Raw genomic sequence first — 25,396 nt, forward strand, 5'->3', positions numbered from 1 at the left:
CGTTTTGTGGCGAATCAAAGGGCGTGGACCGCGATCCTTGGTCGAACAGACTGTAGTCTTCAATCTTGATTTCACTGCCCCATGCTTTTGTCTCTGAATTCATTATTCTCGTCGGTATATATATTTTCTTTATGCTTATGCTACGATTTTTCGGGGTCACCACTATGGGAGCCATTATATTTTATGAAGTACCAACTTTTTTATCAGATGAGAAAACATTTTATTTTTTAAGCACAGATCAAAAACTAACAAGAATAAACAACTCGTAACCAAGCCGATTACTGCAAAGATAAATATCTATCAGCTGCAGCTTTCACCCGCTGTTTTTGGCGCAGTGGATAAATGACGTCGCCACATATTGAACAAACAGCAGACTCAAACACTTTCGCGCCCCGTATTTTCGGCAATCTTCTCTGCAGGCGCTACGATTTGCCTGGGCCGATCTGATTTATGCCCACAGAATTGGGCAGTTTTACTCAAACCAAATTCCAGGTTTATGCACAGATTTTCCACAAACCCCTTGTTCAGACACTACGATCTGTCTCCACCGTTGAGATGTCTGGTGGGCACAAATTATTGTGCAGGCATATCGTTCCGTGTTGATTTGTATCAAGGACGTAACCACCACAGTCTAACATATACAGGGTGTTTAAAAAATGACCGGTATATTTGAAACGGCAACAAAAACTAAACGAGCAGCGATAGAAATACACCGTTTTGTTGAAATATGCTTGGGACAACAGTACATTTTCAGGCGGACAAACTTTCGAAATTACAGTAGTTACAATTTTCAACAACAGATGGCGCTGCAAGTGATGTAAAAGATATAGAAGACAACGCAGTCTGTGGGTGCGCCATTCTGTACGTCGTCTTTCTGCTGTAAGCGTGTGCTGTACACAACGTGCAAGTGTGCTGTGGACAACATGGTTTATTCCTTAGAACAGAGGATTTTTCTGGTGTTGGAATTCCACCGCCTAGAACACAGTGTTGTTGCAACAAGACGAAGTTTTCAACAGAGGTTTAATGTAGTCAAAGGACCGAAAAGCGATACAATAAAGGATCTGTTTGAAAAATTTCAACGGACTGGGAACGTGACAGATGAACGTGCTGGAAAGGTAGGGCGACCGCGTACGGCAACCACAGAGGGCAACGCGCAGCTAGTGCAGCAGGTGATCCAACAGCGGCCTCGGGTTTCCGTTCGCCGTGTTGCAGCTGCAGTCCAAATGACGCCAACGTCCACGTATCGTCTCATGTGCCAGAGTTTACATCTCTATCCATTCAAAATTCAAACGCGGCAACCCCTCAGCGCCAGTACAATTTCTGCATGAGAGACATTCGCTAATGATATAGTGCACAGGATTGATGACGGCGATATGCATGTGGGCAGCATTTGGTTTACTGACGAAGCTTATTTTTACCTGGACGGCTTCGTCAATAAACAGAACTGGCGCATATGGGGAACCGAAAAGCCCCATGTTGCAGTCCCATCGTCCCTGCATCCTCAAAAAGTATTGGTCTGGGCCGCCATTTCGTCCAAAGGAATCATTGGCCCATTTTTCAGATCCGAAACGATTACTGCATCACGCTATCTGGACATTCTTCGTGAATTTGTGGCGGTACAAACTGCCTTAGACGACACTGCGAAGATGGTGCATGCAAGATGGTGCCCGGCCACATCGCACGACCGACGTCTTTAATTTCCTGAATGAATATTTCGATGATCGTGTGATTGCTTTGGGCTATCCGAAACATACAGGAGGCGGCGTGGATTGGCCTCCCTATTCGCCAGACATGAACCCCTGTGACTTCCTTCTGTGGGGACACTTGAAAGACGAGGTGTACCGCCAGAATCCAGAAACAATTGAACAGCTGAAGCAGTACATCTCATCTGCATGTGAAGCCATTCCGCCAGACACGTTGTCAAAGGTTTAGGGTAATTTCATTCAGAGACTACGCCATATCATTGCTACGCATGGTGGATATGTAGAAAATATCGTACTATAGAGTTTCCCAGAGCGCAGCGCTATCTGTTGTTGACAATTGTAACTACTGTAATTTCGAAAGTTTGTCTGCCTGAAAATGTACTGTTGTCCCAAGCATATTGCAACAAACGGTGTATTTCTATCGCTGCTCGTTTAGTTTGTTTTGCCGTTTCAAATATACCGGTCATTTTTGAAACACCCTGTATGTTACACTGCAGTAACTAGTGACCAGTATCTGGCAGAAACGAAGTTATTCATGTATCATCTATGGCTGAGGACCTGTAGTCTTCGTAGTAACTGCACTGAAACTGGCAGACGAATTGAATAATACGTTTGTAAACATGAAGTATAATACGTTTGTAAACAAGAAGTAATCTATTACAAAACAGAATTGCAGGTATATAGTGTAGGTGGGAAACCATAACTTATGTATTTAAAGCTGCACAAATAAGTATATAAAATATCAATGCCAGTCTGGGCGAACTACATTTACTGTCAGTTACCTGTGAAAACAGGCGGATTGACAACAGTCACTTTGCAGTGAAGCGAAATCGTGACACTAAATAATAATAATAATTTGCAAGGGACTATGATTTCAACGCTGCATTGAATTTTATGAGGTCATTTATTACCTTAATTTCTTTTGGCTCCTTATTATAGATAATTTTACCATTGCGTAGTGTTTTTCTTAGGAGACACACATTATTTTTTGCTTGTTTATTTGTTGCTGCCATGTTTTATGATTATGAATGTTTTGATTTTTGCTTAAAAATATAGTAAATGAACAGAAGTCTGTTGCTAAGGCAGAATATTCCAAATTTCTGGATGTGTGCACTGATGAGAAATCGTATTGGAAGAAACACATTGATGAACTGCTGAAATGGTTAGGTTCAGCTTCTTATGCTGTTAGGGTTATTGCAAATTTTGGCCTACTATGCCTATTTTCATTCACTGCTTTCATATGACACCATATTTTGAGGCAATTCATCATTAAGAGAGAAAGTATTCATTGCACAAAAGCGTGTAATCAGAGTAATAGCTGGAGCCTGCCCTAGATCACCTTGCAGACATTTATTTAAGGAACTCAGGATATTCACAGTACCTTCGCAATACATATATTCACTAAATGAAATTTGTCATTAATAACCCATCCCAATAAATAAAAAAATAAAAACATGCATAGCTACAACACTAGAAGAAAGGATGATCCTCACTATTCTGGATTAAAACTTACTTTTTCATAGAAAGAAGTGAATTATGCTGCCACAAAAGTCTTTGTTCATTTGCCAAATAGCATTAGAAGTCTGACAGATAGCCAAAAAGTCTATAGCCAACCAACATTTAAAAGCTAATTAAAAGAATTTCTGAATGAGAACTCCATTTACTCAATAGATGAACTTTTAGATATGAAGTTAAAAGAAAAAAAACCCTTAATTATATCTCACAAAGAAAACCTGTGTTAAAGTGACATGTTCCACATCATTATGAAATGTCATATTCACGATCTATGGAACATGGGTTAATGTATGTATGCCAGGACATATTATTGAACACTCCATAGTAAGCGCTGCACTTTCAAGACTGTAAGTCAAAGAGGAAGCATTCCCAGCTTTTAAGAGTCATCTACAGGGTTTGATCTTTTCGATTCATCATGATTCTCACTATTCTTTTGCGCACTCTAAAGAATTGTAATCAGGATGGTGGGTTGCCCCAGAAAGAGGTCTCATTAAAATAGCACACAAGTCATCAGACAGTCCTTATGAAACAATTTTCAGGCTTTGTATTTAGTAGTTCAGGGTACTTAATCTGTTAAACATGCCATCAATATGTGAATCCTGTATAGAGTTGTCTTGAAGCCAGATCACTAGAAATTTTGCAGTGACTACACTTAACAATAAATGTGTCTGACAAACTGACTTTACAGGTCCTCCTCAGTCTCTTTGTCACTGTTATGGAAATTTAATGCTACGTTTTTATTTTTATTCATTATCAGCTTACTATTTTTTTTTTTTGGGGGGGGGGGGCTGAACAAGTCTGAAGCATTTCTGCTGTCTCATCACTGATTAATATGCTTCTTCAATCTGCAAACTGAGTAATGTTGTGAAAGTGTACGTTTCCTCTTAGACCCCCTAGATAAATCAAAAATTGAACGATTTGCCATACTGACCCTAGTAACACATTTTATTTTTCTTCATTGTGAACAGAACAGTGGCTGGTTATTTATTTATTTATTTATTTTTCATTAAATTGTATTTCTACTACTTGCTTGTAGCCAGTACGATCTTAGTCAGTCATTAGGTGCACTTCTGATACCAACACTATCAAATGTCTGCAGCAATAAATTATGGTCTATAATGTCGAAGACCTTGGACAGGTCAAGACATATACCTGTAACTTTTTTGCCATTATCAGGCTTTCAGAGCTCTTATATTCAAATATTTGCGATTTCTGTTGATCAGCCTGTCTGAAAACTGCATTGGCTGTAGTGAAAATATTGTATTTTTTATGAAATTAACACCTTCTTCTGGAAAACTTTTTGCCCAGTATTTTTGAAAACAAAAACAACAGAACAGTGGGTCTACAATCAGTTAACGCTCCTTTTGTTCCCCATTTTGAAAAGTGGCTTGAGCATCATGATCTTTAAATAGCAAGAAAGTATTCCACTTGTAAATGTAGTGTTGAACAGGTGGACTAACGTTATTGCAATGAGGTCACCAATGCTTTAAAAGACATAGTCCAGTACTTTATATTTCCCAATTGAATATATTGTTTTTAACATTCTAATTACTTGCATAATCCTTCAGGTTGGTTGGAGAAAGGAAGAGGGAGTTAGATTTGCATGCAGTTATACAGGTGGTATTGTACAATATCACCGCACAATAACTGATCTCATATATTTGAAAAAGTGCGGAAAAAGTAGTAGAAGCTGACCTTGAGGAAGATCAGTTTGAATTACAGAGAAATGTAGGACCACATGAGGCAGGCAAAGGTGGTGGGACCCCTACCACTTATCTTAGAAGTCAGGTTAAGGAAGGGTGAACCTACGTTTATTTTTATAGCATTTGTAGACTCTGAAGAAGCTTTTGACAATGTTGACTAGACTACTCTCCTTGAAATTCAGAACTAGCAGGAGTAAAGTACAGGGAGCAAAAGGCTATTCACAACGTGTACAGTAACCAGACATCAGTTATTAGATCAGATTAGATTAGTACTTGTTCCATAGATCATGAATACGACACTTTGTAATGATTTGGAATGTGTCAGGTGAATAAAAGGTGTCTATACAAGATATTACATTACACGAAATATTACATGACACTCAATATTTTTTGTGGTTTGGGAAATTACCTACCCACTTACTATATCCAAAAATTCATCGAATGAGTAGGAGGAGTTGCCATTTAAGTTGTCTTTTAATTTCCTTTTAAATGCTATATGGCTATCTGTCAGACTTTTGATGGTATTAGGTAAGCGACCAAAGACTTTAGTGGCAGCATAATTTACCCCCTTCTGAGCCAAAGTTAGATTTAACCTTGAGTAGTGAAGATCATCCATTCTCCTAGTGTTGTAGCCATATACACTGCTATTACTTTTGAGTTCATTCGGATTGTTAATAACAAATTTCATAAGTGAATATATATATTGTGAGACTACAGTGAAGATCTCTAGCTCTTTAAATAAGTGTCTGCAGGATGATCTTGGATGAGCTCCAGCAGTTATTTCTGATTACACACTTTTGTGCAATGAATACTCTTTTACTCAATGATGAGTTACCGCCAGAATATGATGGCATACAAAAGCAGAGAATGAAAATAGGCGTGGTAAGCTAATTTACTCAGATGTATGTCGCCAAAATTTGTGATGACCCTAATAGCATAAGTAGCTGAATGTGTTTTTTCCAGTTCAACCCGTCATCAATGCATGCACCTAGAAATTTTGAATATTCTACCTTAGCTACCGATTTCTGATCGAAGTCTATATTTATTAATGGTGTCATTCCATTTACTGTGTGGAACTGTATATACTGTGTTTTGTCAACGTTTAATGAGAGCCCATTTGCAGAGAACCACACAATGATTTTCTGAAAAACATTGTTTACAATTTCACCAGTTAATTCTTGTCTGTTGGGTGTGATAGCTATACTTGTATCATCGACAAAAAGTACCAGCTTTGCATCTTTGTGAATATAGAATGGCAAGTAATTAATATATATTAAGAACAACAGAGGACCCAAGACCGAACCTTGCGGCACCCCATTCTTGATTGTTCCCCAGTTTGAGAAATCACCAGTTTTTTGCTTATTATGTGAACTGTTTATTTCAACTTTCTGCACTCTTCCAGTTAGGCATGATTTAAACCGTTTGAGCATTGTCCCATTCATACCACAGTACTTGAGCTTATCTAGAAGTATTTCATGATTTACACATTCAAATGCCTTTGATAGGTCACAAAAAGTCCCAATGGGTGACTTCCAGTTACTCAGAGCATTTAATATTTCATTAGTGAAAGTATATATAGCATTTTCCGTCGAAAAACCCTTCTGGAAACCAAACTGACATTTTGTTAAAACTTTATTTTTACAAAAGTGTGAAGCTACTCTACAATACATTACTTTTTCAAGAATTTTGGATAAGATAGTCAGAAGAGAGATTAGGCAGTAGTTGTTGACATCAGACGTATCCCCTTTTTTATGCAGTGGTTTAACAATGGCATACTTCAGTCTATCTGGAAAAATACCCTACTTCAGGGAACTATTACATATGTGGCTAAGAATCCCCCTTATTTCTTGGGAACAAGCTTTTATTATCCTGCTGGAAATGCCATCAATTCCATGTGAGCTTTCGTTCTTGACAGAGTTTATTATCTTCCTAATTTCAGAAGGAGAGGTGGGTGGAATTTTAATTGTATCAAATGGTGTGGGTAAGTCCTCTTCCATTAACTGCCTTGCTTCTTCTAATGAACATTTAGATCCTATTTTCTCTACAACATTTTAAAAATGATTATTCCAAATGTTTTCGACATCCAGCTTGTTGTTTATCAAGTTTCCATTTGCTTTGATGGTGATGCCGTCATCCTGTACTCTTGGTTGCCCTGTCTCCCTTGTAATAATATACCATATTGTTTTGATTTTGTTATCAGAGGTATTAATCTCAGACATGATGCACATACTTCTGGACTTTTTAATAACCTTTCGTAATGGAGCACACTAGTTTTTATAGTATTTGGTTCTTTCTGGGTCATTACCCTTTCTTGTTGTTAGATACAGTTCCCTTTTGTGGTTACAAGATATTTTTATTCCTTTAGTAAGCCAAGGTTTTTTGCATGGTTTCTTATAATTAGATTTAACTACTTTCTCGAGGAAACAGTTTTCAAATTCTGTTACAAGTGTATCATGAAATAAGTTATATTTTAAATTAGCATCGGGTTCCTTGTACACCTCATCCCAGTCTAACTGCTGAAGATTTTCTCTGAAATTTCTAATTGTTGAGTCATTAATTGAACGCACAACTTTGGAAGGTAGTTTTGAATTACTGAATGGAGCTATGTCATATACTGTAACTAGCTGAGCATCATGATCAGAAAGCCCATTCTCAACAGGAGGAGAATTTATGTTTTTAAACCCATCTTGGTCTATAAAAGTGTTATCTATCAATGTGCTGCTGTCCTTTACTACCCGAGTAGGAAAGTTAATGACAGATGTCAAATTGGAAGAACCAAGCAAGACTTCTAGGTCATTCTTCCTATTACACTCTTTCATCAGTGAATCAACATTGAAGTCCCCACAAATAATTATTTGCTTTCCCCTATCTGACAGATAGCACAACAAGGCATCAAAGTTTTCCAGGAATAAATGAAAGTTTCCTGAAGGGGACCTTTATACTGTTGCAATTATAAAAAGATCCCTCCTTCAGTTTAAGTTGACAGGCACATGCTTCTAGATGTTGCTCTAGACAAAAAAAATTTGTATCTAAGCTTTCTACACAGTGATAACTTTTGACATATATGGCAACTCTTCCTTCCACCTTATCCTCTCTACTCATATGTGCAGCTAGTTTAAAACCACCAATATTTACCTTTTCCATGTCAGACACAATGTGATGCTCAGACAGGTATAGTATATCAATTTCATTATCAGATTCAGTGTCATCTAAACAAACCAGGAGCTCATCTACTTTATTCTTTAATCTCGGAATATTTTGGTGAAAAATTGTACCATTATTTTTTACTTTACTTTTGTGAGAATCTACTTTTTTCTTTAATCCACCAATATTTTGGTTAAATATGGTAACATTATTATTTACTTTCCTGTTGTGAGAATTTTGTGAGTTTTGGACCTCTTTAGCACCTGCCTTCCTAAACTTCTCATTGGACACTGATACTAGTCTAAAAAAGAGGTACATCCATGAGTACTAGTCTCCAACCCCCCCCCCCCCCCCCCTATGGATTTCGCTAAAAACCCTGCCGTTTACCCTTCCCCTTCCTATTGAGATGTAGACCATGCCTTGTGAAATCCCCCCAATCAATAGCCTCGACAGGAAACAATCCAATGTCTTGACAGAGTGGCTACCCTACACAACTGATCCAACTCCATATTTACCTTCCTGACAGAGCAGTTCAACTGTGGCTGATCATGCCACACGAAAGCAGGCACCTGCCCAACATTGGAATGGGTCGTTGCAGAGGCTATTTTCACCAGGTCACAATCAATCCTGTAGCCCTGATCCCCACCAGTACTGTTTCCCACTCCACCCACGATCATCACATGATCCTGCTTTGTGAATCCCTTGCACAAAGAACCTATATCCTCTACCACCTGGCTAAGACTTACACTTGGCTTGAAAAATTTTGTAACCTGGCACCTGTCATCTAATTTTTCCTGCAAAATCTGGTCCACACCTCTTCCATGGCTGCTACCTAGCAACAGAACTTTCCTCTTACTTTCTACTTTTTTTGAAACAGTTGGTTTCCTAGTGAGATTCTGTTGCATCTTAACTACATCTACTTCTACCTGGAGCCTCTTCCTTACTTAACTGTGGTTAAGGGGCATGTAAAGTAAGCAGTGGTTGAGAAGATAGTGAGACAGTGTTGTAGCCTATCTCTGATGTTACTCAATGTGTACATTGAGCAAGCGGTAAATAAACCAAAGAAAAAAAAATTGGAATAGGAATTAAAGTTCAGGGAGAAGTTAACAAAAGTTTTGAGGTTTGTTGATGACATTTTAATTCTGTCATAGACAGCAGTGGACTTGGAAGACCAGTTAATTAGAATGGACAGGTTGTTGAAAGAGCAACAAAAGCAAGGCAAGAATAATCGAATGTAGTTGAATGTCGAGGGAATTAAATTAGGAAATGAGACACTTAAAATAGTAGATGAATTTTGTTATTTGGGCAGAAAATAAATGATTGCTGAAGTAGAGAGGATATGAAATGTAGACTGGCAATAGCAAGAGAAGCGTTTCTGGGGAAGGGAACTTCGTTAACATCGAACTGAATTCAGACTTAAGGGGAGTTAAAATGCAAAATTTTTTTTTTACATTTTCGGATTTTTATCTCATTATAAAATTTGCAAATTTCTGAACAAAATGATACGCATATATCACTTATAAACTCACATGAGAAGTAGGTTTTTTTTTTTAAATATAATCTTCACTGGTTGAAAATATTAAAACATTTTATGTGTGTTACTTAAAGATCTAATAAAATCAGTAATTTTTTATATAGTAGGCTGTGGATTGCTGTGTTATAGAGGTTAATAGTGGTGGTCATGTCCAGAAGATGATGGGCATGATGTTGCGGAAGTTGAAACAAAGTTTGAGAGACAAGAAACTTTCTGAAGATAATATTATTCTCAATAACCAATATGGGTAAAGGAAGGGATGAAACACTTTACAAGCTGTTAATGAATTAATCTCCAAAGTAAGTAAATGCCTTGACAACAAACAAAGTGTATCTGGTATTTTCTGTGACCTCTCAAAGGCCTTTGACACAGTAAATCATAAGCTACTGCTCCAAAAATTGGGCACCTATGGCTTCCATGGAAAATCTATAAGAAGGTTTTCATCTTATCTCAAAAACAGATACCAAAGGGTGGTGATACATCCAAAGGAAGAGAAAACTTGCTCTAGTTGGAAAGAAATTCAAGCAGGCGTGCCCCAGGGCTCGATATTTGGACCACTTTTGTTCTTATATTACATAAATGACATGTCTAGCAAAGTAAATACAGATACAATACTTTACACAGATGACTCAACTGCTGTAGTCTGCTGCAAAAACACTGACAAATTAGTAAGGACCGCGAAACGAACTCATCAAGAACTTGAACAATGGATAAAAGATAATGCTATGAAATTAAATCTTGAAAAAACCCAAATCATACACTTCAGGCCCAAACAAACTACTGAATGTATATCACAAATAGAATATTCAGGTAAAGAACTGACCCCAGTTGATTCTGTAAAATTTATTGGGATAACTTTAAACAAAAACTTGCAATGGACCGACAATGTGGACAGTTTATTGAAGAGATTAAATAGTTTAGTTTATGCAAGGAGGGTATTACACAAAGTAATGGATTTAACAGTGAAGGAAACTGTATACCACGCGTATTTTATAACACTTATAAGATATGGAATAATATTTTGGGGTGCTGAAAAGACAAACCTCCTTTGAATCTTCAAACTAAAAAAACATCAGAGCAATGACAGGAACCAATAGTAGACATTCATGCAAACCACTATTCAAAAGCCTGGACTTCATGACAATCCCTTCCATCTTCATATATGAAATACTTCTCTTTGAACAGAAAAACTTACATCTGTTTGAAGGAAATACATTCACACATGCCTATGAAACTAAACATAAATTGAAATACATGCTACCTTGTTACCGACTCACAGTATATGAAAATACTCCATATTACATGGCTCTGAAGATCAGAAATAAGATAAGATCAATATTTGGGGAATCCACATTGGAGACCATTGACACATACCTAAAAAGCAAATGTTGTTATAGTCTAGAAGAATTTCTAAATGAATAAAAAGCAATGTTATAGTTTAGAAGAATTTATAAATAGGAATAGGGAGTAAAGATGCAAGTACAAATGGTATACTTTCGAAGCCATATAGATACAAAGTATACACATTCACTGTATATTCATGTTTATATATAGAATTATATGGCGGTTTGTATCCCGTTCAGTACATCCATACTTCATATAGGTGAGTGACGGCTATAGTAATGATTCAATGAGTTACAAAAAGATTTAAAATATAATGTTGTATTTTTATTATAATAAGCAATGTATGTTTGACATATTTTCTGTAATATATAAAATACTGTAACAACTTAGGTTAAAGACTGACGAGTCACCAAAGTTCTCAATCGAATGATTGTATAAAAACATGTTATGTGACAATAAAGTATCTTATCTTATCTTACCATAAGAGGCAGGCTGACAGACAAAATGATTGATGAACTACAGCAGTATTATGGGATAGCCATTAGAAATAATACTGAGAATTTGTTGGAAATGAAGCAGGCAGTATGGGCTACCTTCTTCCATGGACTGTCAACTTATGAAAAGCCAGTACACCACCTTTGCCCTCCTGGACCTGAGACATGGTGCAATTACTGCAATGCCCAGTACTCAAACAGTTCATACATTCCATCCTAGCAGAAGTCATGGATATCATAAAACCTATTTACAGGCACCTGGCAAATCCTGAATTACTGAAGAAGTGTCTGCATAGTCAGACTCAAAATCCCAATGAGTCATTCAGTTATCTTATATGGACTCACTCACCAGTAAATGTTTTTGTTGGAATGAAGACACTGAAGTGTGCCGTCACTGATGCTGTTATTGCTTTTAATGATGGCAATGTTGGTAAGATGAAAGTGCCACAGCATAAGGGAGTTAATCCAGGAGCAAACTGCATCAGAGAACTTGAACAGATGGACAAGGTTCGTATTGATAAAGAAGAGCATGCATCACAGCTGGCCACTAAGGAGTCCAGAAACAAGAAAAGAAGAAAAAGCTTGAAATAAAATCGAGAGGATGATATACGTTACAGTGCAGGGTGCTTCTGAGTGACTAAAAATAAAAAAATAAACATATATTAACATATGTATCCTGAGCCTACTGAATTAAAAGAAGAACATAATGTTATGTATAATTAAAATTATTTAGGATAACGTACAAAAAAGTACACAAAATTTTAACTGTGTAATTAAAAATCAGTATTTCTGAAAGCAGTGACTGAAATGCAATTATTGTAGTTCAGTAGACTCAGAACATGCAGTTTAATGCCGTGTAAAAGTTCCATGTCAATGTCTACAGTGGTTCCTGAAATATAGGGAAACCAAGTCACTAAATTTAACATTGTCGGGATAGAGTGTTGCAACTTCCCTTAAGTGTTAAGAAGCCTTTTCTCAAAGTATTTGTATTGAGTGTAGCCAGTTTATATTCTCATCAGTATGGACATCTAAAATTTCTGAAGTTTTCACTCTATTTAGTATTTCCTCACCACATGTTACACTTATCGTTGGTGTGGTACCTCTAGGTGTGCAAAACTGAATACATTGTGGCTCTTAAAATTGGGAGTTAGCCCATTAGCAGAAAACCTGTCATTTACACAAAAAAAGAGAGTTCATTGTTTCTCTTGCTGTATGTATACTTGGATTGATTACAATACTAGTGTGATCCACAAAAAGAACTATTTCTGTGTGTTGCATTTTACTGAAATCAGTGTATATATGAGGAACAGTAAGAGGTCTTATGTTTGAACCTTGGGAAACCCCATACATGAATTCTCTCTAGTCAGAATAATGTTCCCTGACTACATTGGTTGAATTAGTAAGTAACACTTTCTGCAGATTTTTGGCTGCATATGACATTATTCATGGTTGACTATACCTTCAGTCCTATAACACCTCAGTTTATCCAGGAGAATATTGTGGGTCACACAGTAAAATGACTTAGATAGGTCACAGTAAATACCAACCAGTGCAATTTTGTTATTTAATGCTTGTAAAATAAGGCGAGCGAATGTTTAAATGGCATTCTCTAAAATCCAGACTGCAAGATATTACAGCACATAATGTACATTGTGTGAAGAGTGCTGCTAGAAAGTTGCTTTCAGTGAGTGAAATAGAAAGGACAACATATTAATTTTTTATTTAAATGGTGCAGAAATAATTGATCAGAGTGGCATTGTAATAGCCACAGTAAATGAAGCAGTATGTATAAATTAGATGCTTTTCAAGTGTGAAATTGTTATCCAGTATATTCTGCAAAAGGTTTTTTGCGAAATCAAAGACTTGGCTGCTTAATTGGAAAGGTATTGCCTTGTGAAAAGGTATGGCAACAAGGGTAAAGGTATATGGCAGTGGTAACTTGTGAAATTTGAATACAAGGAAAGCTAGCCAGATTACCATTCAAAACAAGTAGATTTATTGAGCTTTTACAGCTGATACTCATAGAAATGGGCCTGTGGAAAAGGAATTTATAGGAGGCAGTAGTTATTTCCTTAACTTTATTGATGATTTTTCAAGATATACCCATTTTTATTTCCTTAGAAACAAGGACAAAGTGAGTCAAATATTTGACAGTTTTCACATTGTGGTTAAAAGAGATACTGGTAAAAAGATGAAAAATTCTCAGATCAGACAATGGTACCCAATTTGTCGACAAACAGCTTGAGCAACAACTGAGTGAATTTGAAATCAGACATCAAACTACGTTACTGGGCAGAAGTAGCATCAACTGCAGTGTATCTAAATAATAGATTACCTACTGAAACTGTACTAAACAAGATTCCACATGATGTTTGTACTGGAAACAAACCTCATCTAGATCATCTAAGAATTTTTAGATACAACACCATGATCCAAGTTCTCAAACGACTTAGAAGAAAATGCGACCCTAAATCTCAAAAGTATATTTTTATTGGTCACTGTGAAGATTCCATATGTTACAGACTTACAAATCCTAAAAAGAAGAAGATAAAAACTAGCAGAGATGTAATATTTTTATATGTGCTTAAAATGAAACAAAGGGCGAAAAAGTATCTGAAAATATTCATCCTGAATATGATGTACAAGAGCATGCAAAGGCAAAGTTAGAAACTAAAAGATCTGAATAAGTTGTTCAAGAGCAGTTATATATATGTTTATTTAAGATGAAATGGATGATGAGATCCAGTAAACTCCAAAAGCAAAATTCTGTACATGTACATGGCTGCTCAAGCATCCAACAATAAACATCTTACAGCTGAGGAAGCCATGGCCAGCCTGAATGCAAATAACTGGAAGAAAGCTATAGAAAAGGAAGGTAACGACTTGTCACATAGTTGAAGTGCTGTGTCATCAACAGTTACATGAACAAAGATAGAGAATGCGGCTACTTTTCAGCATCCTTCTTTGACTGTGATCGACTGTATATAATAGAGGGAAACATTCCACATGGGAAAAATATATCTAAAAACAAAGTTGACGTGACTTACCAAACAAAAGCGCTGGCAGGTCGATAGGTACACAAACACAAACATACACACAAAATTCAAGCTTTCGCAACCAATGGTTGCTTCTTCAGGAAAGAGGGAAGGAGAGGGAAAGACGAAAGGATGTGGGTTTTAAGGGAGAGGGTAAGGAGTCATTCCAATCCCGGGAGCGGAAAGACTTACCTTAAGGAGAAAAAAAGGACAGGTATACACTCACACACACACACACACAGACACAAGCTGACATTTGTAAAGGCAAAGAACCTTTTATATATCCTACCCTGAAATGAGATCCATCCTTCATGAAATCCTCCCCACTCCACCAAGAGTGTCTTTCCGCCGTCCACCTAACCTTCGTAACCTCTTAGTTCATCCCTATGAAATCCCCAAACCACCTTCCCTACCCTCTGGCTCCTACCCTTGTAACCGTCCCTGGTGTAAAACCTGTCCCATGCACCCTCCCACCACCACCTACTCCAGTCCTGTAACCCGGAAGGTGTACACGATCAGAGGCAGAGCCACATGTGAAAGCACCCACATGATTTACCAACTGACCTGCCTACACTGTGAAGCTTTTTATGTGGGAATGACCAGCAACAAACTGTCCATTCGCATGAATTGTCACAGGCAGACAGTGTTTGTTGGTAATGAGGATCACCCTGTGGCTAAACATGCCTTGGTGCACGGCCAGCACATCTTGGCACAGTGTTACACCGTCAGAGTTATCTGGATACTTACCACTAACACTAACCTGTCAGAACTCCGGAGATGGGAACTTGCCCTTCAGTGTATCCTCTCTTCTCGATATCTGCCAGGCCTCAACCTCCGCTAATTTCAAGTTGGCGCCACTCATTCCTCACCTGTCTTTCAACAACAACTTTGTCTCTGTACTTCCGCCTCGACTGACATCTGTGTCCGAACTCTTTGCCTTTACAAATGTCTGTGTATGTGCGAATGGATGTGTGTGTGTGTGTGTGTGTGTGTGTGTGTGTGTGTGTGTGTTTGTGTGTGTGTGTGTGTGTGTGTGTGTGTGTGTGAGAGAGAGAGAGAGAGAGAGAGAGAGAGAGAGAGAGAGAGAGAGAGAGTGTACACCTGTCCTTTTTTTCCCGTAAGGTAAGTCTTTCCACTCCTGGGATTGGAATGACTCCTTACCCTCTCCCTTAAAACCCACATCCTTTCGTCTTTCCCTCTCCTTCCCTCTTTCCTGAAGAAGCAACCATTGGTTGCGAAAGCTAGAATTTTGTGTGTATGTTTGTGTGTCTATCAACCTGCCAGCACTTTTGTTTGGTAAGTCACATCATCTTTGTTTTTATATATATACACACACACCTGTATGACTACATTGTCTTGGCTGTGCCCGGTGGCAGACGACTTAGAACCTCATCTATCCACACCTATAGAACAGAGTGTACAGCTGATAGTAAAGAAGATGAAATGTATGAAAAGGAAGTACCTTATTTGGAGGCAGTGGAAAGTCCTGTATATTTAGCTCAAATTTCCATGCCAGATATTGCCTTTGCATCCAACACTGTGAACAAATTTTGCAGAGACTATAGAATTAAACATTGGGTTGCAGTTAAATAAATATTTAAATGGAACAGTTGATTACAAATTAAGGTAGTGAAAGACAGGAAACTGGAATCTGGAATGTCTTAGTGATGCAGATGGGCGAAATGAACTCCATAACACGTTTCTGTTACAAGTAGCAGTTTCAAGTAGATGGGAGGATTAATATTCTGGTCTTGTGAGAAACAAAGATTCTGAGTGTATGAGATTGTCATTCACCTTACGAGGAGTGTTACGGTTAAGAACTCTGAAAGGTGAATCTGAGCCACATGTGATTACTGAACTGACCAAAGTGCATTGAAAGGAAATGGGAGCTAATCATGTTATCTCAGAAAGAAATAACAAGTGTGAGATTCAAGCACATTGATATTAGGCAACATCTTATTAGGTACCACTGAAAACAGAATGATATTACTATGTAATATTTGTGTACAAAGGAAATGCTTTGATTTATTGCCCAAGCCTCTCAGTAAAGACAAATTCCATAAATTGGTGAACTTGTGTGGTTTAAATGCATAAAGTACAATGCATAGTGCTTTGAGATGGTGTAGCATTCTATATTATTGCGAGCACATAAAAATATTTGTTCAGGGTGGGGTGTTGGGATTTGGCAAACAGAGTATTTGTTGTGTGTGTTGACAGTGAGTTAATGTGTATTGAGTCTCTGCCTATTATATGTATTCTTAAGTGCTCCCTAGATGGTCAATAATATTGGCAGTATTTCTTGGATGCTCAGTAATACTGACCATCGAGGAGTGAGATTGAGAGGTTGCACAATAACATTCAGAACATCAAAAACTTTGAAAGTATGTTGTCGATCCTGGAAATATTGTGCTGTCAGTGTGTGCATTGTTGGTGATATCCTTGACAGTCCCTTGGTGTTACATAGACAGAGGTGATGGTTGTTGTGTGGAAAATGAGTTCAAAACAAGACGAGAGAGCATTATTGTTAGAGTGCATCAAAATGTGTAAATCATTGTGAGATATTAGGGCACATCAATATAAAAAACTGAAGTGTTAAGACTGATGAATCATGTGTCATGTTGCTCAGAAAATAAATGGAATGACCACAAAGGAAGATATTAAAAATTAATTCATGCAAAGTTTTGAATAAAACTATGTATAGCTATTTATCCGTGTGTTTATGTTACTTATTTAACTGTTTAGTGCACATATTATTGCATGATATGTTTCCATAACTATGTCTCCTCGTGAGTCACTCATGTCCTATACCACTGTAGTGCCCTCAGTGGCATATTTATATACTGTTTTAAAATTTTGACTATACCCGTTATGTATTCAGGTCAAAAATGTTTTAATTGTGGTTTTAATGTTCTGACTAGAGCAATGTGTCTCAAATTTCCTTTTAACCACATGTAAGGTAACAGTTTCTTCTGAAGAAGGTGCCCCTAGTTGGTGTTGAAAACTAGTTAAAGAATTTTAAATTCTATTTGCAACCCATTGGCTGGAAATTTGTGACATTGCCAGAATATGAAAATAAATTTGTTTTGGCTTCTTACTACTGCAGGAAAAATGGCAACCAGGGTGGGGTAGCAATTTACACAAAGGAAAATGTAGATTTTATTACCCTACCTGACTTAACAAGAACAAATGTTGAAAAGGATTATGAAATTGCAGCTGTAAAAATTATTTAGTTCAACCTGGTTATTGCCACAGTTTACCGATCACCACCCGGAAATTTGGAACTCTTCTGAAACAAAATTGAGTCATTGCTAAATAAAGTAAATAAAAAGGATTGTGAGTTGTTAATCTGTAGTGACTTCAATATTGATTTCCTCACAAATGGTGGAAATAGAGAGACCTTTTTGAACCTCACAACATCCTACTATTTAAAGGCTGAAGTAAAAGCGGCTACCCGAGTAACAGAAACTTGCCAAACTGCTCTAGATCAATTTCTAGTCAAGAAGTCTTTACACACCACTTCATTAAAAATTTTCAATGCAAGTTTTAGTGACCATATTGCTCAAATATTAAGCACAAAAGTAATAGGCATTATTATCAACAAGATGTCTTTAAGTACCTCATGTAGAAGTTCTAATCAGGATAATGTAAACTACTTCAACATCTTACTACAGAAAGAAAAATGGTCAGAAGTGTACGAAATGAACGATATGAATGAAAAATTCAACACCGTCACTAATACATTAACCCATTTCTATCAAATGGAGCCCCTTAGGGATATGGCTGCAAGGGAGGGGAAGAAAACCAACTCTGTGTGCATACTGGGGGGAGTCATTCCAGATGTGGAAAGGGTCCTTCCAGATGCCATGAAGGGTACAGGGTGCGCCAATCTGCAGGTGGTCGCTCATGTCGGCACCAACTATGTGTGTCGCTATGGACCGGAGGAAATCCTCTCTGGCTTCTGGCGGCTATCTGATTTGGTGAAGACTGCCAGTCTTGCTAGTGAGATGAAAGCAGGGCTCACCATCTGCAGCATCGTCGACAGGACTGGCTACGGACCTTTGGTACAGAGCTAGTGGAGGGTCTGAATCAGAGGCTGAGTTGGTTCTGCGACTGTGTGGGTTGCAAATTCCTCGACTTGGGCCATAGGGTGGTGGGGTTTCGGGCTCCGCTGGACAGGTCAGGAATCCACTGCACACAGCAGTTGGCTACACGGGTAGCAGGGGTTGTGTGATGGGGACTGGGCTGTTTTTTTTAGGATAGATGGTCTCAGGCAAGTACAGAAAGGGCAACAGCCTCAAAGGGTGCGGGGTAAAGTCAGGACATGCGGGGACCAAGCAGCAATCGGTATAGTAATTGTAAACTGTCGAAGCTGCATTGGTAAAGTACCGGAACTTCAAGCATTGATGGAAAGCACTGAAGCTGAAATCATTATAGGTACGGAAAGCTGGCTGAAGCCAGAGATAAAATCATGCCGAAACTTTTACAAAGGCATAGACGGTATTTAGAAAGGATAGACTGAATGTAACCGGTGGTGACATGTTTGTCACTGTTAGTAGCAGTTTATCCTGTAGTGAAATAGAAGTGGATAGTTCCTATGAATTATTATGGGTGAAGGTTATACTCAACAACCGGGCTAGATTAATAATTGGCTCCTTTTACCGACCTCTCGACTCAGCAGCATTAGTGGCAGAACAACTGAGAGAAAATCTGGAATACTTTTTACATAAATTTCCTCAGCATGTTATAGTCTTAGGTGGAGAGTTCAATTTACCAGATATAGACTGGGACCCTCAGATGTTTAGGACAGGTGGTAGGGACAGAGCATCAAGTGACATTATACTGAGTGCACTATCTGAAAATTACCTTGAGCAATTAAACAGAGAACCGTCTTGTGGAGATAACATCTTGCACCTACTGACAACAAACAGACTCAAACTTTTTGACTCTTTAAGTGCAGAACAGGGAAGCAGTGATTATACGGCTGTTGCAGCATCCCTGAATATGGAAGTAAATAGGAATGTAAAAAAAGGAAGGAAGGTTTATCTGTTTAGCAAGAGTAAAAGGAGGCAGATGTCAGACTACCTAACAGATCAAAACTAAAATTTCTGTTCCGACACTGACATTGCTGAGTGTTTATGGAAAAAGTTCAAGGCAATCATAAAATGCATTTTAGCCATGTATGTGCTGAGTTAAACTGTGAGGGATGGGAAAAACCCACCGTGGTTCAACAAAAAAGTTAGGAAACTACTGCGAAAGCAAAGAGAGCTTCACTGCAAATTTAAATCTAGCCAAAACCTCTCATACGAACAGAAGCTACACAATGTCGAAGTTAATGTAAGGAGGGCTATGCATGAAGTGTCCAGTGAATTTGAAAGTAAAATTCTATGTACCGACTTGACAGAAAATCCTGGGAAGTTCTGGTCTTATGTTAAACCAGTAAGTGGCTCGAAACAGCATATTCAGACACTCCGGGATGATTGAGCCAGAGGAAGACACTCGTAAAGCTGAAATACTAAAAACCTTTTTCCAAAGCTGTTTCACAGAGTAAGACAGCTCTGCAGTTCCTTCTCTAAATCCTCGCATGAATGAAAAAATGGCTGACATTGAAATAAGTGTCCAAGGAATAGAAAAGCAACTGAAATCACTCAACAGAGGAAAGTCAACTGGACCTGACGGGATACCAATTCGATTCCACACAGATTACATGAAAGAACTTGCCCCCCTTCTAACAGCCGTGTACCACAAGTCTCTAGAAGAACAGAAGATTCCAAATGATTGGAAAAGAGCACAGATAGTTCCAGTTTTCAAGAAGGGTTGTCGAGCAGAGGTGCAAAACTAAAGGCCTATATCTCCGACATCGATCTGTTGTAGAATTTTAGAACATGTTTATTGCTCGCAAATCATGTCAATTTTGGAAACCAAGAATCTACTCTGTAGGAATCAACATGGATTCCGGAAACAGCGATCGTGTGGGACCCAACTTGCTTTATTTGTTCATGAGACCCAGAAAATATTAGATACAGGCTCCCAGGTAGATGCCATTTTCCTTGACTTCTGGAAGGCGTTCGATACAGTTCTGCACTGTCGCCTGATAAACAAAGTAAGTGCCTACGGAATATCAGACCAGCTGTGTGGCTGGTTTGAAGAGTTTTTAGCAAACAGTACACAGCATGTTGTTCTCAATGGAGAGACATCTACAGACATTAAAGTAACCACTGGCGTGCCACAGGGGACTGTTATGGGACCATTGCTTTTCACAATATATATAAATGATATAGTAGATAGTGTCGGAAGTTCCATGCAGCTTTTTGCAGATGATGCTGTAGTATACAGAGAAGTTGCAGCATTAGAAAATTGCAGCGAAATGCAGGAAGATCTGCAGCGGATAGGCACTTGGTGCAGGGAGTGGCAACTGACCCTTAACATAGACAAATGTAATGTATTGTGAATAATAGAGAGAAGGGTCCTTTATTGTATGATTATATGATAGCGGAACAAACAGTGGTAGCAGTTACTTCTGTAAAATATCTGGGAGTATGCATATGGAATGATTTGAAGTGGAGTGATCATATAAAATTAATTGTCGGTAAGATGGGTGCCAGGTTGAGATTCATCGGCAGAGTCCTTAGAAAATGTAGTCCATCAACAAAGGAGGTGGCTTACGAAACACTCGTTCGACCTATACTTGAGTATTGCTCATCAGTGTGGGATCCATACCTGGTCAGGTTGACAGAGGAGATAGAGAAGATCCAAAGAAGAGCGGCGCGTTTCGTCACTGGGTTATTTGGTAATCGTGATAGTATTACGGAGATGTTTAGCAAACTCAAGTGGCAGAATCTGCTAGAGAGACGCTCTGCATCACGGTGTAGCTGCTGTCCAGGTTTCGAGAGGGTTTGTTTCTGGATGAGGTATCGAATATATTGCTTCCCCCTACTTATACCTCCCGAGGAGATCACGAATGTAAAATTAGAGAGATTCGGGTGTGCACGGAGACTTTCCGGCAGTCGTTCTTCCCGCGAACCATATGTGACTGGAACAGGAAAGGGAGGTAATGACAGTGGCATGTAAAGTGCCCTCTGCCACACACCATTGGGTGGCTTGTGGAGTATAAATGTAGGTGTAGGTGTAGAAAATGGAATAAACATATGCAGAACTGAGAAAAACATGTTACCTTCTTTGCACACTAAAATTATGCTGTAGTGAGAAAACAGTGATGAATGCATATCATGCCTACTTTCATTCTCGTATTAGATATGGGATCACTTTCTGGGGAAATTCTAAAACTGCTAATAGCACTTTTAAACTACAGAAAAGGGCCATTAGAATCTTGTTTGGGTGCAAGTGTAGAGACTCTTGTAAACTTCTGATTAAGAAATCTGGTATTTCTCCATTACCCCCTCAGGGGGTCCACAGCTCTTTTGTGGACAGGTTCGTGGCGAGCACAGGAGCCCAAGCTAGTGCGGCCCTCTTTGCTTTCCGGGCTGCATACCTTCCTTTTCCACATCCTTCCCCACCCCCCCCATCCTACCTACCTCCCTCACCTCAGCCTCTTCCCTTCCCCTTCTCCCCCTCTGGGTGTATGTTTTGTGCCTACGTCCGGAGATGGACGCTTGTAATTGTAAGACAGTCTCTCATCTTCACTTTCTCTGCTGGAAAGTCTCTGTCCTTCTCTTTTCCTTGCCTCTTTTCTTTACCCTCTTCTCCGCTGCGGCGTTTGAGACCTCTCTGCTTTCCTTTCCTTTTCTTTGTTCCTCCGTTTCTCTTATTTCCTCCCTGTGCGTGTCTGAAGGCCAACCCACGCATTCCCACGTGTAGCCGGTGATGGGGTAACGCATAATTCCCCACCCTGGGTAGACAGGTAGGACACGTACATTACATACCCCCTGGTAAATACCAGGCCCAAGGAGGGGTCTTTATCCGAGCTGGTACCTTCCAAAAGTGCGCGATTGGTCCCTCTGTCCGGTCCTCGGGAGGTGTGACCTGAGATGTGAACAATCACCTAAGGTGGGAGTGACCTCAGAGAGGGCCCCCACTAGGAAGGAGTGCGCCATCTGAGATGCCGGTAATCATGGGGGATACTTCCGCAATGGTTTCCTCATCATCTACTATGTCTGCTCACAAGCAAAGGTTAAATGAGTCTCAGCCACGGACAATTCTTCCACCAGTTCCACAGTTCCTTGTTTCTCAGTTGGATGAAGGTCAAGACTTCTCCACAGTCAACTCTTTCATTATTCAGAAAGGTGTTGACACAATTGCAGGTCCTGTAAAGTCTTGTTCCCGATTATGAAATGGCACCTTGTTGTTAAAAGCAGTCAGTGCCCTGCGGGCACAAAAATTGCTGCAAACTTCACTGCTACACGCCGTCCTTGTCCGGGTGGAAGTGCACCACACTTTAAATTCATCATGCGGGGTGGTTTATACATGCTCCCTCGATGGATTTTCTGACGAGGAAATTCAAAACTACCTCTCTGACAACGGTGTAATAGCTGTTCATCGAGTCATGAAAAGAGTTGACAAGGACCTGGTTCCAACCCGTACTATCTTCTTGACATTTCACAGAGTTCAAATTCCATCGAACATAAAAGTCGACTATGACATAATTTTAGTTCGCCCTTACATCCCCAACCCTATGTGTTGCTATCATTGTCAGCAGTTAAATCATACCAGCCAGTCATGTTCCAATCCGGCCAAATGCATTACGTGTGGCAAGAATGCCCATGAGGGTGCTTGTTCACCTCCATCCCTCGTTGCAACAACTGTATGGGTGACCACTCTGCTTCCTATAGAGTTTGGCCCATTTTTAAAGATGAATAGCTCATTCAGGAAATCAGAATGAAGGAAAGGCGTTGACATTTGCTGCTCGAAAGTTATTCGCCAGTCGAAAGCCCACTGTGCCTCCCGCAGGTAGATATAGCACTGTCCTTGCATCTCCTCAGCCTACTAAGGAGACAGCCACGCAGACTTGTGCTCTCACCTTTAGTGCCACGGTCATCAGATTGGCCAGTGCAAAGATCGCTCATTCAGCCTCCCCACTATCACCTGCTCACTCTATGGCTCACCCTTCATTGACTCCTGCTAAATCACGAGCCCCAAAATCAGAAACCCGGACTTCCAAAAAAGAGCCTACTTGCGACGATTTTTTACATACCCTGCCTTCACAACCATCGATTCCTCCCTCATCTCAACGTCCTGTTTCCAAGAAGGCTCATAAGAAACCTAGTCCTCTCCTCCGCCACGGCGTATCTCATATACAGTGTCACCTGGCGGTAACCACCCTTGGCTGTCTTCTGTGTCGCCAAAGTGCACTGCTGGTGGCCAATCAACCAGCCGATTGCTGGCAGCAGGAGCTGCTCCTGAACAACCTATGGATCAGGATCTTCTGCCTTCGGCTGAATGCCATTCCATGCTGTCGGCCTCTGGCTCTTAGCAGTCATTGAGTTGAGAGCAACCGTGGTAAGATTCTTCCCTTTCTGTCCACCCTATGTCCATTATCCATTGGAATATCCACAGCATTAGAGCCAGTTGGGATGAATTGTCGATCCTCTTATGATCCTACCGCTTTGTATTGTATGTATTCCATTGTCCACACTGATGGCAAGAGCTAATCTCCTTCATCTCCTTGGTCAGCTCCCGCCCCCCTATTTGCTGGGGATCTCCACGTCCTCGTCCTTGAGGCTCCTTATTGATTGATGTCTTCCACCAAGCAGATCTTGTTTGCCGCAACACTGGGGACTCTACATTTTTGTCTGCCTCCATGAGACATTTCTCTCATTTGTATCTTTCGATTGGTACTGTTCAGCTAGCTTGTCGCTTTGAATGGTTCGCTCTTGCTGATACACACTGGAGAGACCATTTTCCATGTATCCTTCGATTGTAGCCACAACTGCCATCTATGCACCCAAGATGCTGGAAGTTTGCCCAAGCCGATTGGATACTTTTTTCGTCTTTAGCAACATTCGATGACCGTCAGTTTCCTAGCATCGATGATCAGGTCACTCATATTACAGAAGTTATTTTTACAGCTGCAGAACGTTCAATACCTCGCACCTCAGATTTGCCCCAGTGCCCCCCAGTTCGTTGGTTGAACAAGGCGTGCTGTGACGCAATATGTGAGCGGCAACATGCTCTTCGCATTTTCCGTCATCATCCTACCTTGGCCAGCTGTATCTGCTGTAAGCAGTTACGTGTGCAATGCTGTCATGTTATCCGTGATAGCAAAAAGGGAAGCTGGGACTTCTTTACTAACTCTCTTAACACCCTCACTCCCTCCTCCAAAGTGTGGAGTTGAATTCAATGGTTACCTGGTGCGCCTAGTTTCCCCCCAATCTCTGCGCTCACTGTCACGCATGATACCTTAGTGGGCCCCGTCGCAATTTCTAACTCATTGGCTCAACACTTTGCTGAGATTTCGAGCTCTTCAAATTACCCACCAGCCTTTCTCCCAAAGAAACGTGCAGCGCAAGTGCGACCTCTTGCTTTCTCCTCTCAAAATAGTAAAAGCTATAATATTGTTTTCTCCATGCGGGAACTCCAACACACACTTTCTTCTTCACGCTCTTCTGCCCCAGGACCGGATGGTGTCCATGTCCAAATGTTGCCCACCCTATTTGCCAAATCAGTTATGTAAATTGAGAACAACAACAGCCCTATCGCACTTCCCTGGGGCACTCCTGGCTATACCTTTGTCTCTGATGAGCACTTGCCGTCCATGGCATAATGTGTTCTATTATTTAATAAGTCTTTGAGCCACTCACATATCTGTGAACTTATTCCATATGTCTGATTCATCACTTAGAACTGTTTCATGCAATTTTGTAATCAAGATTTCAAAGGATAGTTTGCATCTATCTTCAAGTATCTGCCAGTTCAATTTTTTCAGTGTTGTAGCACTTTACTAGTATCCTACCAGTGAATTGAGGGCTGC

At 39.6% G+C, this 25,396-nt stretch overlaps 1 protein-coding gene across 6 annotated transcripts in view; it reads left to right on the plus strand.

Moving 5' to 3' along the window:
* The first annotated feature begins 2,086 nt into the window (after positions 1-2,086).
* LOC126335096 (ATP-dependent DNA helicase Q1-like) overlaps positions 2,087-25,396 on the plus strand; it is a 138,640-nt gene continuing 115,330 nt past the window's right edge. The window contains exon 1 of one of the 6 annotated variants that reach the window (XM_049998009.1): positions 2,087-2,379. The gene's annotated coding sequence lies outside the window, so the exon portion shown is untranslated. Of the gene's footprint in view, positions 2,603-5,781; positions 5,804-9,703; positions 9,899-25,396 lie in introns of those variants that run through there. The other 5 variants (XM_049998007.1, XM_049998006.1, XM_049998008.1 and 2 more) reach the window with 5 other exon arrangements.

Source organism: Schistocerca gregaria, chromosome 2 (assembly GCF_023897955.1).
Source record: "Schistocerca gregaria isolate iqSchGreg1 chromosome 2, iqSchGreg1.2, whole genome shotgun sequence".
Lineage (NCBI taxonomy): Eukaryota > Metazoa > Arthropoda > Insecta > Orthoptera > Acrididae > Schistocerca > Schistocerca gregaria.